This window comes from Chinchilla lanigera, unplaced genomic scaffold (genome assembly GCF_000276665.1).
Source record: "Chinchilla lanigera isolate Chin_1 unplaced genomic scaffold, ChiLan1.0 scaffold00049, whole genome shotgun sequence".
Classification (NCBI taxonomy): domain Eukaryota; kingdom Metazoa; phylum Chordata; class Mammalia; order Rodentia; family Chinchillidae; genus Chinchilla; species Chinchilla lanigera.
In genome coordinates, this window is record NW_004955450.1 from 6,199,981 (window position 1) to 6,216,839 (window position 16,859).

General features: G+C 44.8%; 1 long non-coding RNA gene across 1 annotated transcript in view; it reads right to left on the reverse strand.

Annotated features, from left to right (window-relative positions):
- LOC106149610 overlaps window positions 1-16,606 on the reverse strand; it is a 42,295-nt gene extending 25,689 nt beyond the window's left edge. The window contains exon 1 of the long non-coding RNA XR_001235915.1: window positions 16,221-16,606. This is a non-coding gene — a long non-coding RNA (uncharacterized LOC106149610). The remainder of the gene's footprint in view (window positions 1-16,220) is intronic.
- Between the last annotated feature and the right edge of the window lie 253 nt (window positions 16,607-16,859).

Genomic DNA, 16,859 nt, shown 5'->3' on the forward strand with positions numbered 1-16,859 from the left:
GGAGAGGGTCTGCACCATCTTTTGGATTACACACTCACAAATTTACATGGTTGGAACTAAAACATAACAATATCTTCAAATATGCTTATTTTTTTGAGGCAAGGTCTTGCTATGTAGTTCAGGCTGGACTTGAACTCTCTATAGCCCAGGCTGGCCTCGAACTCGTGGTATTTCTCCTGCCTCAGCTTCTCAAGTGCTGAGATTACAGGCGTGCATTACCACACCACGCTACTTTTAAAAAACTAGTTACACCATACTGCCCTCCCCATTCCTCCCTCCCAAGACTAGAAAGAGTTTGTGTAGGAGTATAAAAGCAAATAAACTCAGGAGGGGGTGGGAATGGAGTTAATGTAATGTGTAACTTTCTTCCCCTACAATGTCCAAACATTTTGTGATTTTTTTGTTGTTGCTATTCTAGGCAGTTTTTAATTGCCTCTGACTGAAGTGGCACCTTATGGGCTGCTTAGAAATTTTCTTCAGGATTTAAAAATGAAGCCGATTCATATTCAGAGTCTTCTTGCTAAAAATCTGTTAAACCAAAATAAAAATGACTGCTACTTAAAGTTCCCTGCTTTGTTGTTGCTGCATACAATTGTCTCATAGGAGTTGCAAGATTTTATTTATGCACAATTAAGAGTCATTCTTCTTTGGACAAATGGAGAGAGATGAACCATTTCAGGACTCCCAGTATAAAACCTGGGGATTAAAATACATCAGCCTCAGTCAAATAAATAGGAGCTGCTCTCTTGAGCTTGGAGGCCTTTTTTAAAAGTGAATTGTTCCAGTTGGCCTTAATCCCTTAGCAGTGTAGCTCCTCTGAAACCATCTTTATTCATTCACACCAATTGACACTTAAAAAAAATCCCCCAGCTACTGTTCCTCTAAGTCTAAATATATCTTTTAGAGTCAAATGTGTTTAAGAGGCTTTGCAATCTGATTATCCGCAATACTATTTGTCATCAATGTTTTTGGTGTACCGTAGCCAATCTTGTTATTATAACGTACATAGCCTGTTAGCAGCAGAGCCCAAAACATCACAGCAACGGGGAGGGATAACCTGAAGGAGGGCTTTCCTCCAACTCTATGCTGAGTCCTGGCACAGCTTGTATGGTTATGAGCATCAGGAAGAATTCTTTAATAAGCTCTTGCTCTGCTTCCAGACCCTTTTGGGCAAGCTCGGCCTCCGTGTTCTCTAAGTAGAGAGCAGTTACCAGGACAACAGAGAATTTGAGGAAGATTTAATTGTGATTTGATGTCTAACCAGAAGAAAGAGCTAGTGCCTTTAATTTATATTCTAGGTTCCCAAGCAAATGTCAGTGTGCATATTTATTATTCTTGCTCTACCTCATTACAAAAGGAATTTTAAGATGGTGTGCAATTGTTTCCCCTTAATATGAGAGAGGAGGAGGAGAACGGTAGGTACCAAAAGGGTAGGAAAAAAGCAGCAGCAGTTTTAGATCCAGAAAACACATTATGAAACAGCATCCTCTCTCGCTTCCTTTTCTGGAGCTGACCTCTGAACTTGCTATAATGAATGCAAGGATGAGGATACACGTACGTGGACAGCACCCTTCCAGAACACAGTTCTTTCAGAAACTGGCAAGTTGTCCCCCATGGGTATAGTGCGTCAGCTGGTCTGCTTCTCAGATCTCCCACTGCACGTGCCTTGGGGTCCACAGAGAACATCTTCCTGGACGTGATGGTGAGAATGCTGTTTTTAAACTTGGAATAATCTGTAGCCTAAGAGATGATTGCACATGAGTAGTAGTTATCTACTTTTAGGTCCATCTGGGTTGATGAGAGAAAAATCCATTTTATTTTCTCATCTAATTCTTGTCCCACAGACCTTTAAACAAATTTCTAGAGTGGATACCTGCCCCTAATATTTTTTTTTGCCTTCCTTTCTGCTCTCTTTTTCCATTACCTAATGTTCTTGCATTCAGGTTTCTTGTGTGCTTAAAAAGATTCTTTGCTTGGTGAAATTGTAGGTGGCCTCTGAAAAAAAACCTCTAGGCCCATGCATTGGGCAGTCTTGATTGTCAACTTGATTAGATTGAGAAAGAACCAGTAAGCTAGCAAAGCATACTTCTGGGTGTATTTGTGGGATTTTTCCAGAAATAATTGGCGTGTGGGACAGCAAAATGATAAAAGAGTACCACTCTGAAAAAGGGTGATGCTATCCAGTAGGGTGGAAGCCCAGACAGAACAAAAGCAGGAAAAGGAAGCCACCACTAGGTGCTGTCCTGTTCTCTCTGCCTCCCAGCTGCCATACCACGAGTTGCTTTGCTCTACTCAACACTCTACCATGATGCTCTGCTTGGCCATGGACCCAGAAGCAATGGAGCCAAATGACCATGGACTGAAGCCTCTGAAACCGTGAGCTAAAATAAACCCTTTCTTCTTTAAGCTGACTTTCTCACACGTTCAAAAAACCTACCACAAAACCTACCACAGCCCATTTGTGTACTTGTGAAATTCAGTGTTGGCAAAGAATTCTGCTAAGTCAAATTGGCAATTTTAAGACCTAAACAGGTGCCTCATCCTCTATCAAGCTTCCGGTGCGGTCTGATCACCCTGGCTTATCTTCAGGAATCTCCTTGAGTCAGTTTGTTCAGAATCTCCCTTACCCCTAGAGTTTTCTCTTAGTTATTTTCTATCCCTTGATTCTGCTCCTTGGCTGTAAATTCCCACTTGCCTGTGCCATGGTCAGGGTTGAGCCCCGTCTCTCTCACCAACCTGTCCCCTGTGTTGAATGAAATAGGTCAAACAAGAAGAACAAAATCTTTCTTACTGTGCGGTGCAAGTGTCATCAAATAATATTTTCTTTAGCATGACCGCAAGGAGCCATCTGCCCACTGTAGAAGTTGAAAGTGTCTCATCATTACTTTTTCCTGACCCAGCTGCTACTGGGATGCAAGCACATGACCCAAGCCAGGTCATTCCGCCAGTGGTGCTCTCAGTGTTGATGAGGGAACAAGGTAGGAGGTGGAGGTGACTTTCTGGTAGTAGGAATGGTTGAAATCGAGTTCTCAGTGCAGAGATGGTGGTGGCCCAAACATCAGCCCCTCCTACTTTCTGGGATAGCTGGTCTTTACTAGACAAACTTAGCAGGATGAAAAGCTTAGAAGTTTGTTTCTATTGCTGTAGCCTGTCTGGTTTTCTACCTTCTTTAGAATTCAGTGAGATACTGTTGTAGATTGACAACTGATGGGCAACTTATAACCCCCAGCTGAACTGAGTAAGTGTGGTGCTGGATGTGGGAGACCCATCAGGGGATTGTTGCCAGCAGTATAAGAGGCAGAATTGGAGAAGGAGAAGAAGGCTGTTGAGAGCTGGTAGAAGCTATAAGGAGCTGTTGGTTGTTTCGGAGGAGCTCGTCATGCTGGCTTTCCTGATGAACTTGGCTGTTTTCATCTTCCAAGGACCTCAGGACCTTGTTGGCACTGAGAATGGCTTTAGTTCACTTTGGGGGAGTTTTGGTCCTCACTTTGAGCATCTCTTCCTGGCTCTGGAGGGAAGATGGTGCACTGCCGGTCTCCTAGAGAAGCTTGCTGCATTGGCTTCCCTGATGGAAACTCAGCCATCTTGATCATCGGAGGAGCTCAGGACCTCACTGTTGCTGAGGATGGCCATGGTACCTTTTGGGGGAGTTCTGGTTCTTCTGAGTGTTCCTTCCTGGCTCCAGTGCAGATCCCTCAGCCTGCTAGTACAGATCCTTCATCCCGCTGGCACAGACTTCCTAGATTCCACCACTGACCTTTGGGCCTCCACAGTGCAGATCCTTGAAACAGGCCTGCATGAGATATTGTTATGGGCTCTGGGCTCCAAGTTGGATTCATGGGAGACACTATTATGAGCTCTAGGCCTTCAGCTGAACTCATGCAGGACATTTCTGTGTGATCCAGGCCCTTGACTAGTTTCCTTGGTCTTGATGTGTGGACAGATTTCCTGCACTCTTTTGTATATTATTCTTTGGGTGACTATTATAAATAATCTTACAAACTATGTGTCCTCTATTATAGTGTTCCCCTTGCAAAAATAAGCCCCAAACCAACACAGATACCAAGTACAGTGATACCTCAGTTCACAAACTTAATTTATTTTATGATTTGTGGGAAGATGGCCTCATTTGTCTTTGTGTGGGGAAGATGGCTGTGGTTATGTTTGTCCCCCAATATGGAGTTTGTGAAAGGAAGCAAAATGTTGTCGAACAGTTTTGTTGGAGAATCAAGTTGTGAACAGAAGTGCTTATGAACCAAGGATTACTGTATATCGTACGTAAAGTACTTGCCTTCTTAGAACAACCAGAACCAGTTTCTGTTGCTTACAGTTAAGAGCTTGGACTGACAAAATTTCCCCTTATGTCAAAGCAAAGTGTACAATTTAGAAAATTTTAGAACTATGGACAGGAAAATGGAAGAAATAATGCACCCTAAATCTAGAGATAATCACTGTGAATGCTCTGGTATTACCTTTTTCAAGTATATCCTGTGTGTCCATTCCAAGGAAGTCCATCCTGTGGGAAAGTAACAGGGCAGGAATTTTGGGCCACTTCCTTTTTTGTTCAGGAAATATAATAAATAGGCTTCTGATCCTTGTTTTAAGAGCCTGGAGTAAAAATGCTTAACTGAATTGGACAAATGGACAGGAAGAGAAGGATTAGCTACCCCTGTAGCTAATTTAAGAACTATCTCCAAAAGGATGCTAATTCTTTGTCATATAGGTTGCAGTTTTTCTCCCTAATTTTTGTCATTTATTCTTTAACTTTGTTTTTTCTCTCTGATTCTGAAGTTTATAATTTGTATGCAGTCAAGTTTGTCAGCTTATAGTTTCTGGCATGCGTGTCACACCTTAAATATTATTTCCCAACATATGTATCTGTATTTTTATCTACTACTTCTGGTCTGATATTTTTGTTTCTATTTAAACAGATAACCTATTTGGAATTTGTTTTATGGTATGGTGTGAGGTGAACATCAGTTTGATCATTGTCCAAGTTGCTATGCAGTTTTCCTGGTTAATTCAATTATTCTTTATTTTCAGTTCAATAATCTTTATTTTTTCCATTGATTTATGATACCGCCTTGAAACACATGGTAAATTTCCATATCTGGGACTATTTCTTTTACTCTTCATTCTTTTCCAGTGATCTTTTATTTCCACTTCAAAATCTATTATCATCTCTGAAGTTTTAAATATTTCTGAAATTGTTCTTGAAAAAAAATAACAGGCAACCTTGGATCTATGGCAAAGATTTTTTTGAAGCCTATCTGCTGGGGATTGTCATGATGGAAAACTTTCTGAATGTGAGCAGGGAATGGAATGTTCTGGTTACCCTGGGATTCTGGTGTGTAATTAACTGTATTAAAAGAAACTTTGCTCTTGAGAATTCATAGGAAGGCCTGTTAAGTCCTATCATCTCAGGACCATTGGTGCCATCAGAACACTGGTTGTCACCATGCTGATGTGCTCCCACAGCCTAGCAGAACACTGGATGCTAACATAGAGTTGGCCTTGTTTTCTTTCTTGGATGCTGGACATAGAGTCAGTATTGGAACCTTGGAGACAGATGATGAGCCTGTCAGCTTGCTATGTGGGTTATCACATCCACCTTAAGCTGATGAATGGGCTTTGTGAGTTCGAAGTATTGCAGAAAAGGAAGTGAGACAACGCCAGTAACTCACAGTCATTTCCCAGAGGAGTACACATATTCTTTGCAGCCTACTAAGCTCTAAGTAGGTTTCAAATGGGATTTCCGCAGCACACCAAAACCACCACAACCTATGCTCAGGCCTTAGAAGAAGAATCTGAAAGGACTGGTTGCACTGGAGGAAAGGCTGGTGTGTGGACTGGTGAGTGAGGTGGGGGCCGAGGCTCTTGCACTGCGTGCTTCCCTTGCTGTCTCCCAAAGCTGAGCTAGGCCAGCATCCCAGCGTCATCGCCCTCACAGGCGGCTCCCTCTTACTCCCTGCTTTACCAGTTATCCTCACCACTGGAAATGACCTCTTGCTCTGTTTCTTCCTATTATTATGCACTGAATTCTTCAAGGCACCATTCCAGTCCTACTTTCACTAACTCTGTCAGGAGCTCCCTTTTGAAACAATTGTCCCTTTTATGCTGAACTCAGTGAATTCATGAGATACTTTTTGAGTGCCTGCCAGGTATCAGAGAAGCACTGTCTTGGTTTAGGGGGGTGTACTAGTTCCCTGCTGACAAAGTTAACGAGTTACCTTAAGCTCAATGACCTAAAACAACAGAAAGTTTTCTCACGGTTCTGGAGGCCCAATCAGACATCAGTTTTCCTAGGTGTGCTAGGTTACACCCCCTCTGGTGGCTCTAGTGGAGGAGTTGTTGCTGGTCTCTCCAGCTTCTGGAAGCTGCTGGCATCCTTGGCTTGTGGATGCCTCACTCTAATCTCTACCCCTAAGGTCAGATACCCTAACTAAACTTGAGTGCAAAACTGGCTCTGAGGTTTTAAACTCCAGTCCAGAGGACCACAGCTTCAGAACTTGACAGAATGAAAGAGCTGTTTCTGTTGTTTTGTGCTACAGCAAAAATCCTAAGCACTGACCCACATCAGTCCTTTCCCTTTTGCATTTGGATCTGAGTGCATTTTAGAGCTTGGGCTTACCAGTTATGCCTGGGTTATAATGGTCTACAGGACCAGCCAACACCCAGGGTAGAAAAACTACTGCAGTAGAATTTCCAAGGTGCAAAGCTTGCTGAGAGCCATCTAAAGTGGTACTGGGTGGGAGAAGAAGCTAATGAATTGCAGGGAGAAATTAAATTTTAAATAAAGTGAGATATGTATTTTAGATATTAGTGGGCTTGGCTAGAAAATGGGACATGCCTTTCTTGCTGTTCTTTTTCTTGTATTTTTTTTTTTTTTAATGAAATCTTGCTCGATTGCCCAGGCTGGGCTCAAACTTGAGGTCCTCTCACCTTAGTGTCCCAGTTGGCTTGGATTACAGATATGTAACACCATATTCAGCTTGGCTCCTACTTTTCTGTAGAAAGATTCTTCCTCTTACTGGACATGGTGTATTGCATGCCTGGGTGTGTAGATTAGATAATACATAGGACCACCCAGTAAGCAAGAAATGTCCAATAAACAAGATGTGAGTCTGGCTCTGAGCTCCTTCCTGATTACGGGTATGATCTTGGATAACTAACTTCACCCCAGTATCTGGACCTGGATAAAAAGAGAGAGGCTTTGATTGTTACCAAAATATATCTTAGTACAATAGTTTTATGAGGTCCTATTCTTGGCATAATTATTTGTTTGTCTTGGCATTTGAACCCATAATGGTGTCATTTTCTCTGAATTATAAATTTCAAAGTTGCTTTTCCTGGCACTGTGCTTTTTTTATCTTTTTTTTTTTCTTTCTTTTTTTTGGTATTTTGAGACAGGGTCTCAGTATGTAGTTCAGGCTGGCCTTGAACTTACAGTGATCCTCCAACCTCAGCCTCTCAATTATGGGATTAATTATAGGTACATGTTATCACATCCAGCTCCTGACACTAAGCTTCGTCAGGAGCTTTGTCAGGACGTTATGTGTGCTTGTGTGTACATCTTGGACCCCTCACCATTGCTACTGTGGGGTGATTGTGTGCTTTTGCAGAGAGGGAAATTATAGAGGAGAGGTGAGCATCTCTGGAGACAGGACCTCCTCCACTGCCTGCTGCTCTACAAAAAGAGGGATCACAAGGAAGGACAGGTGAAAGGCAGAGAATTCAAATAGTTGACCAGGGAAGTAGCACTTTGGTGCTAGAAGCAGACTCACCCTAAAAGGACTCCGTAGTTGTTCCGAGTAATTCACCAGCTCACTTCAGCCCTCTGTGTCCCCTGCACTCTGCTCGTAGGCGGCCCTCCTCCCTGTGTCACTAGCCAAACGTTGGGCTGAAATCTATTACTTCCCCCTTAAAGTCTAGTTATCCAGTAAGAATTTTAGTTACAAGAATATTTTTCTGGTTTACAAGAAAAATATTTTGTTGTTGTTGTTGTTTTGGTTTTTTTCTGGTACCAGGAATCAAACTCACGACCTTGTGCTTGCCAGGCAGGCGCTGTGCCGCTGAGCTAAATCCCCAGCCCCCAAGAAAAATATTTATTGAAAAAAAATAGGAGCTCTTGGAATCACAGGAAAGATGGGAACCTAGTTCTGAGGGTTGGGAGCTGAGCCATCAGGATGTCAGCGCCAGGTCTGTGGCAGCTTTACCATTCTGGGTGTTTCTAGGCCATGTTGCTCAAGTGCTAATTACAAGGAGGCTGGGGTAGTGCGTATTACAGCACAGCCTCATGCTAAGACTCAAGAAGGTGGAATGCCTCACTTGCAGAAGCTGGCTGAATTGAGGCCAATTTTTTTTTTTTTTTTTTTTTTAACCAGGAATCAAACTTCTGACCTCCCGCTTGCCAGGCAGGCACTGTCCCGCTGAGCTATATCCTCAGCTCACTAAGGCCAAAATTAAACAAACAAAACACATGTGCCTATGAATAAGTGCTTCCCTTTGGTCTCTGATATAAACCCTGCCATAAGTCCCCTTCCCCCCAAAACCCAAAGCTTATAACATTTGGAGTTGTGTTACTGGGAAATAAACTAAATAGCTGGGTAAGACAGCACAGCTGGCTGGCTGAGATTTCTGAGGGTCCCACTGCAGGATTCAGGTGCGTCCAGGTACCTGCTGCCATTTAGAGCCATCTGGGGCAGATGTGAGCTCCAGCTTAAACATCAGGAGTATGACTATGGGTTCTGCAGCAGGAAGGGACTCTGGAATGGTGCAGTAACTCTAAAACTCCCACCAGTTTGCTCCCACGCTATTGCCCTGATCGGAGGAGAATGCCAGAGTAGCAGGGACACGCTCTCTACTCCCTTCTCTCCCTCATGTGGTTGCCTGCTGTTTCCCTACTTGGCTTTTTCTGCCCTCCACATTCCTCAGTTCCATTGCAGAAGCAGAAGATAGGAAATTAACCCTTCCCACATGTGAGAAGGGGGTTTGGGTAGAGGATCAGACAGTTACCATGTTATACCCAAATTTGCAAGATGAAGTGGTACCTACCACAAGATTTTACCCATCGATAGTATTCCTTCTTTCTGCATTTATACTTCAAAAACAAAACATGTAAAATAAAAATCCCTCTCTCTACCCATTACATGTTAATAAACAAATTCACTTATTTCCCAAGGGGAGACAACCAGTATCTCATAAGAACTGAGTCTAGGCCAAGGGTCTCTTGGGCTGTCTAGCGCTTCTCAAGTTTGGCTGAATTCTTTCTCAAAACCCTATGATCCGATCTAGAAATTACATTATAAAGTTAACGACCCCAAGAGTGGGGTATGACAGGACAAAGAAAATTAGTTATATCTCATAAATGCATACCTGGCATGGAAGAAGATGTGAGCAACTCCTATAGCCTTAATTTTTGCAGCTAGACCCAAGGCTAGAATTGGTGTTTGTGACTTTTCTCCTCCACAACACTAAAATTCTCTAGCTAGAATCTCAGTCACATTCTTTAACCAGGAGGGGTGACCCTAGCCTTCATGTTTGAGGAATCAAAGCCCTTAATAGCCCTTTCTGTAGAGAACTAATTTATAGCAATGTCCTGGATCTCTCTGTGCCAGTTTTCAAGAATAGATGTTCTCGACAGCATGGTGGGCCACTGGCTAAACGCAGCCATTACGACACACTAAATTACATAAACTTACAATCAAATAAACCGTTAAAAACAAATGCAATATCTACCCAAGCCCGTCTACTTATCCATGTCTATCCTTCTGAGATTAGGTCTCTTGTGTGCGTATTGGTAGAACTGCTGTGTAACGTGTGTCATTATACAGTGGCATCTTAACCCAACCGCGTGTTCAATCCCGTCGTGTGGATAACCTGAAATTACTGTGCGGAGAGCTTTTCCACCAAGCCAGCTGGCAAACACTCCAGTGTGGCTCCACGAACATAACTTCCACCCGTTTTTACCAGCAATTATCTCAGAGCCAGGAACTTTGCAGGGAACCCTCAGTTCCGTTTCTCCTCCTCTTTGCCTGCATTGTGGAGTAGCTATGTCTCAGCCACAGCAGCATTGGTAGCGAAAAGGATTATGATTTTTGAAATAGCTATTGACTCTGTTTTAAAAATTATTTTAATGGGCATAATAATTGTACATATCTATTGGGTGCAATGTGATAATCTATGTATACAATACGTAATGGTGTAACCAGGGTACCTAACATTCTCATCTTTATCTCATCTTTTTGTTGTTGCTGAGACAGAGTCTTGCTATGTATTTCATACTAAGGCTTGAACTCACTGTGTAGCACAGTCTGGCCTCATACTCATGCTGATTGTCCTGCCTCAGCCTCCTGAGTGCTGGAGTGACATTCTCTTCTTAAGATTTATCACTGCTTTATGTTTGGAGCCTACCAACTTCTCTCTTTGAAGCGACCACAATTTTGCAACTATTCTTCTGTCTCCTAAAGACAGCATTCCTCTCTCAAGAGTGAAGTCTTTATACCCTAAGAGCCATGAGTTGCAGAGATGGGAAGTAAAAGTTTGGGGTGGAAAATTAGGTGAGACAGTGACAAGTAACATTTCCACATTCACCCTTCGTTCCTGGCCCTATAGAATCATTGCTGGTGTGAGGCATATCTTACGCCCCGGAGATCAGCCTCTCCCCCTAGAAGGTGTTGGTTCTCCATTGGTGACTCCCTTGAATCTTCAACAGGGGATTCCATCGGTCAGCAAGGCCAGCACCTCTGGGTGATTTGGTACAAGGTGAAACTAATGAATGAAGATCATCAACCGTTTTGTTTTTTATTTTGCAGAGAAGTGGATTCCTCAGAAGCACTGTTGGCTTTGCTGTCAAGACTATGTAGGCGGTGAGTCCACAAGTGGAGGAGCTGGCAGACCTGCTAGGCCCAGGGCAAATCTGTCAAGCAGTTAGCAGCAGGAGCTTTTGATCCTTTCTCGCAACTGGTCATTGCCCTTCGAGGGAAGTTCCCACCCTAGAGCCCCCAGTTCATCAGACTTCTCATCTTTTCTCTGAGAGGGGCCTCCTCCATGCCCGAATTAGTGTTCTTCCTGTGTCACAGGTGACCACAGACAAAGCAGCTCAACGCAGCTCCCGTTCATCATCTCACACTCCCGCAGTGGAGGAGAATGTGTGATGTGACTGAACTCACAGCTCAGGGGTTCGCGGAGTCTAAATCAAGGAGGCAGAGCACTGTGTTCCCTTCGGGAGTGTTCGGGGGAAGGAATCCATCCTCCAATCCATTCTTATTGTTGCCAGAATCCACTTCCTTATGAAGGAAGAAGTCCTGCGGTCCCGCTCCCTGACAGGGCCCTTCCATCTTTAAGCCAGCTCCCTATGCTTCTGCTCATAAGGACTTGCGTGATTGGTTTGGCTCGCCTGAATAACTCAGGATAATCTCTTTAAAGCTGACCGATTAGAAAATTGTATAACGTCTGCAAAGTACCGTGCACTTTGTAAGGTAACGTGTTTATGGGCCTGGTATCTCCTCCTAGCCACAGTCCGAGGGCTTAGGGTGTGAGATCTCCAAGGGCCATAATACGGCCTACTAGAGAACAAACGTCAAAGCCCTGCCTCCTCCTGTGGAAGGAGCGGGTAGTTTAATTTGCCGCTTCTCCTCCACGTGAGGACTGCCAGAATCCCACCTCTTAATAAAAGGAAGAGTTTCACAGCCTTCCCCTCTGCCCATCCTGCCAACATTTGTTGCCTGCGGCTACTCTTGTCTTCAGTGTCTAAAAGTCAGGGTTCTTAACTGCAAGCAAAAGAAACCAATTTTGACTAATTTGGAGAGAAAAAAAAATTTTTGGAAGACTGTACATGCAGGAGCTTACAGATTTGCTAGAAGAGCCAAAGAACCCTGCTCTGAGGCTGCTTGAGAGATGCCACGGACCAGGTACAGTGAGAAGTCTGCTGCCACTGTCTGTCCCACTGCTACAGGATGTAGGAGACACAGCAGCTCGTGTTAGCGCCCTGCGTCCTCAGAAACCTCTTGTCCCTGAAGCCACCGGCCCGACTACAGATTCTTAGGCCCTTGCTTCTTTGTGCCATCGGGTTCTCATTTAAGGCCAGTGGAAGAGAATCCAGGATGCCCAGCCATTCCCTAACTGGAAGGGAGCTGGCGAAAGCGAGAATTTAGCATTTTTGGCTTCTATAGGGGTGGATTGGCTTTGCTTCCTATTTGGAATTACAGTGTAGGAAATTTCAAACCTAAGAAGTGGCTGAGATACTGGGCATCGAAAACGACAAGAAATATCATATTTATAGCATGTAACTCATTTCCAATCCAAATCAAGACATACGGTTCCCATAAGCAAGGGCAACAAGACAGAGTAGCTGAAGTCGTGGCTGTCCTGTCTAGGAGAACAGCTTTACCAGCTATGAAGCTGCCGGGTCTAAAAACACGGGCTTGGCTAGAACCCATCCTGCTCCTTGCACCCCCTGTGACCACCCGGTAAAATTTCTAGGTAGGAACTTTCTTCCCTCTTCATCTTCATCTGCACTGTTCTAATAGAGGCAGTGGGTACTTTTCATCTATAAATTCCTGTGCTACTCTCCTAACTGCCGCTGTGCTTCTATCCATTCTCCCCTCGACAATGGAATATTGCCTGTCTTTTGTAAATGAAAATCTGCCTGCATCATTTTCATCTCTGTATCCTTTCAGAGGTTCCCTGCGGCCTTCAGACTGAAAGCCAAGTTTCTTATTCTTATTTTGAACTCTGCCTCTCCAGCTCCACTGCTTTCCCTGCTCAGCCCAATCGGACCAGGCCACTGGCCATACTGAGTACTTCAGCAGGCCCCTGATCCAAGCACCTCGGCCTCCCATACCTTAGCGTTTGCTCACTGTGGGCCAACAGACATCCCATCTCCTGCCCTCTGCCTTAGCCCTTTAGCACATGCTGTCCCTGTGCCTCTTCCAAGGGAATAGAGCTTTTCTCCCGGATCACCCATGTGCCACCCTCAGAAGCCATTTCTACACTAGGCTAGAGGAAGGAAGGGTGCACTCAGGGAGTGACACGCAAGTGTTTATCAGAGTTGCTGTGTGTGTAGCCCCAGGGCAAGCCCTGGGTATAGACAGCGAGGGACCTGGGTAAAGCATCTTGGGACTGATGAGGGGGCTGGGGCTGGGGTCTTTGCCCTCTGCCTGCCCAGGGCTCAGGAAGCCTGGAGGGTAGTGTGTTCTACCAGCCACTGCCCTGGGAAATGAGACCAGGTGCCGCCTCACTCTGTCAGGAACCAGCAGCGGGAGAAAAGCCTGCTTCTGGGGCCTGTTGAGGACCCACCTCAGGGAGCAACCTCGCACTTCCCTATGGCCTTCCAAGGCCTCTGCTCCCCAAGTGGTGGGAGGGAAGGAGCTGCATGATGAGTTTCCTCAGTACATCACAGGGTATTGTTTCTCTGCTCACCTTTTAGGAAGTGGTCATACATTTATGTGGGTGGCAATAAAATCTTGAAGGTGAACTGAGCATGAGAATGCATACCTGTAATCCTAGCATTTTGGAAGCTGAGGCAGGAGGATCACAAGTTCAAGCCTATACTGGGTAACTGAGCAAGACCTTGTCTCAAAAATAGAAACCAAAGCCAAACAAACCTTGGAGGTATAATGGTGGCCATCTTTTCTTGAACGTTGCCTTGGGTGAGCAACTCCCCGCCAGTCTGTTTCACTGGAGATCAACCCTTTTTATGTAGCCTTTTCCTCATTTGGCCTGAAATCTGACTGCCTGTGACTTTCCTCTGCCACTGAAAACAGTACACGGAAGTGGCAGGAAACGTCATTAGCTACTTTCCTTTGGACAACTGCATTCCATTATGGATTCTTATTGAGCTTATTACCAGTTAGAACCTCCAGGTCAATTTTTAGATGCAAGTCATGTCTGTCACAGAGTCCAGGTACAGAGAGCTGAGAACAAAGCACGGATGGAACTTTACAACAAACCCCTCCACGTCTTCATGCTGGTTTAGGCTGGTTATTTCTGAATTTGTCCCAGCGTTGTAAGAGTTTAAGCCAGTGTCAGAGATGTTGCGGACGGGCAGGAGGTGGCAGGAGAGAGCCGTGGTAACCACAGCAGGACTGTGGCGGGAGGAGTCCTAGGAGCTGGCTGATGTGAACAAGCAGGGAGCCAGGCAGAACTGGCCTTTGCAGTGGGGAGCAGGAGAAGGGACAGGACACACAGACCCAGGAGCAAGGTGGCCAAGAGGAGAGTTTGCAGCTGCCGAGTAGATTGACTAAACATCGATGAAGAATCAGGTGTCTACGGAGGATTCATGAGCACCTGCAGGAAATGCAGCCTGAATTCTGAGTGCAGGCTTGGATGTCACCAAAGCCAGTCCCCTGATCCAGCAACAACCAACAGCGCCAGGAGAGGAGAATGGGAGGATCAACCACGTACCCTGTATATGGTAGAATGTTACGCCTTCTGATTACAGAGGGTACCTTTAAAGGCTCCTGTTATGCTTTGCGTTTAGATGTACGCCCCACAAAGCCTCACGCAGCTATAATGGGCGGGCTTACAGAGGTGGTTGAATCTAGAGTTTGTGATTGATTCATGATCCAATGCTGAGATTAAGGGTGTGAGCACTACACCCTCCCTAGAGTGTGTAGTCTGCATACAATATAAGGGACAGAACGAAGCTTGTTTCCTCTCTCCTCATTTGCTTTTGCTGCCTTCCCTCGCCATGCACGATTGCCCCTCTAGCATGTGCCACCATTAGAGCTAGCTGATTATGGGCTCAAAATCTCTATAAACTAAATAAATCTCTATAAGCTAAATAAACCTTTCCCCCTTTAACTTTGAGTGTCAGGTATTTTGTCTCAGCAACAAGAAAAGGAACTAAGACAGCTCCTAGTGACAGAAAGATGTTTTCTATTTGAAACTGAAGATCGTAGTGTCGACCCCAGTTATGCAGTAAAACTCCTGAGTATGTGTATGTATCCATGTGTATGTATGAATGAACATTCTGAACGTATATTCTATATTAAGAAAGAGAGAAATTAATAAAAAATTAACATGCTCGTATTTTCCAAATCTGCCTCAGAGAGCATATGTTTCATATGTCATTATAAAATGTACTAAATGTTATCAGAATTTCCAGTTTCCAAGAATTAGGGCACAGTGAACAGAGTACAGGGGTAGGGTTCCCGCATAGTACTTGGAAAGATACACCCAATCCAGATGGCCTGGGGATTCTGTGGTCCAAACACTGACCGTGGGCTGGCACTCAGCAGGCATAGATGGATACCAAAAGGAGTCTCTGTTGGGCTCTGTTGGTCCCTGTGTGCAGAGCTTGGGGTAAATGTCTGCACAGGACACAGGAACAGGCTTTATTAGGGGAACTACAAGTGAAGGTCCATGATGTGGTTTGGATATGATGCCCCTCCAAAGTTCACATGCTGGAGGTTTGGTCCTCAGTGTGTAGTGCCGGGAGATGGTGGACCCTTTAAGAGGTGGAGCCTGGTGAGGTGTAATTAGGTCACTAGGGGCATTGCCCTTGAAAGAGATTAATGCCGTTTTTATGGGATACTGGTTGGTTCCATCAAAGTGAGCTGTTATAAAGAAAGTGGACGTACCCCACCAATCTCTCTTACCATGTGACCTCTTCCGTATATGGCAAGTTACCTTTTTGTTTCTCTGCCGTGTTGTGACCCAGGCAAGGGCCTTCACCTGGACGTGAATGGCATGGTGTTTAAGCCCTGAGAACTGGGAGCTAAATAAACCTGTTTACTTTATAAGTTATACTGCCTCAGGGATTTTGTTGTGGCAACACAAGATGAGCTAATACACTGAACACAAACATTCCACAGAGAGGCGTGGCAGGGGCTGGACAGTCTGCTGGGCTTGTCTGATGGAGAGATGATCTATAGAAGAGTGGTTAAGAGAGTAGTTGCTTTGTACATGGGAACCTGGGGGAAGATACAGCCTTTCTTCTGGAGCCCTCAGTCCCATAGGAAGCTCAGAAGAGGTGGCCCTGTTAACCCAGAGCAAGTTGTAGGGGAGCATTTTCAGAGGAGCCTCTTTGTGTCCCTGAGGACATTGTCCTGATCTCACAAAGCTTGTGACACCCTGGAAAGCCAGACAAGAACCTAGAAACATAACAGGTCGTGAGGTCTCCCCACCACGCAGCTGAGCAGATTCAGTCACAGCCCACCCTCTGAGTCTCCTGAAATTTATATATATATATATATATATATATATATATCCCTTACCTGCACAGTTGACAGATGTATTACCAGTGTTGTCATCCTAGTGGTCCAAGGGGCTGGTTATTTGCAGGCCATCAGGAGTGTTGTTAGCTGTCCTGACTCCTTTGAACACCATCCCGGCAGCCAAGTATGAGCCCGCCCAGAAGTGTAGCTAGCACACAGCTGTCTCAGCCCTGGGAGAGTCCAGATCTCTAAGGCTCCTCACTTGGCCGCATGTGGACTCTCCTCTTGTCAGCTAATTGCTCCAGGCCCTGTGGCCTGCATCCCTACCCCCTCTCTCTGCCCACAGCCATTCTTCTAGCTCAGACCTTCTTATCTCTAGCTTAAATGACAACCGTGGTCTCCTAACCTGTCTCCTGGTGGCCACTTTCTCTCCCCTTCTGCCCATCTTTCATTCTACAACCAGCACAGTCTTTTAAATAGACATCTGACTGAGATATAATTCAGCAGTAAAAAGGAACAAACTACTGATTCATGCTATCACATGATGAACCTCAAAAACATTATGCTAAGCAAAAAAAGCTGGAGGCAAAAGACTGCGTAGTGTGTGATCCCATTTATTGGAACTGTCTAGACATGGCAAATGTATAGAGACAAAAAGCAGATCTGTGGCTGCCTAGGGCTGGAGGTGATCCAGCAGCA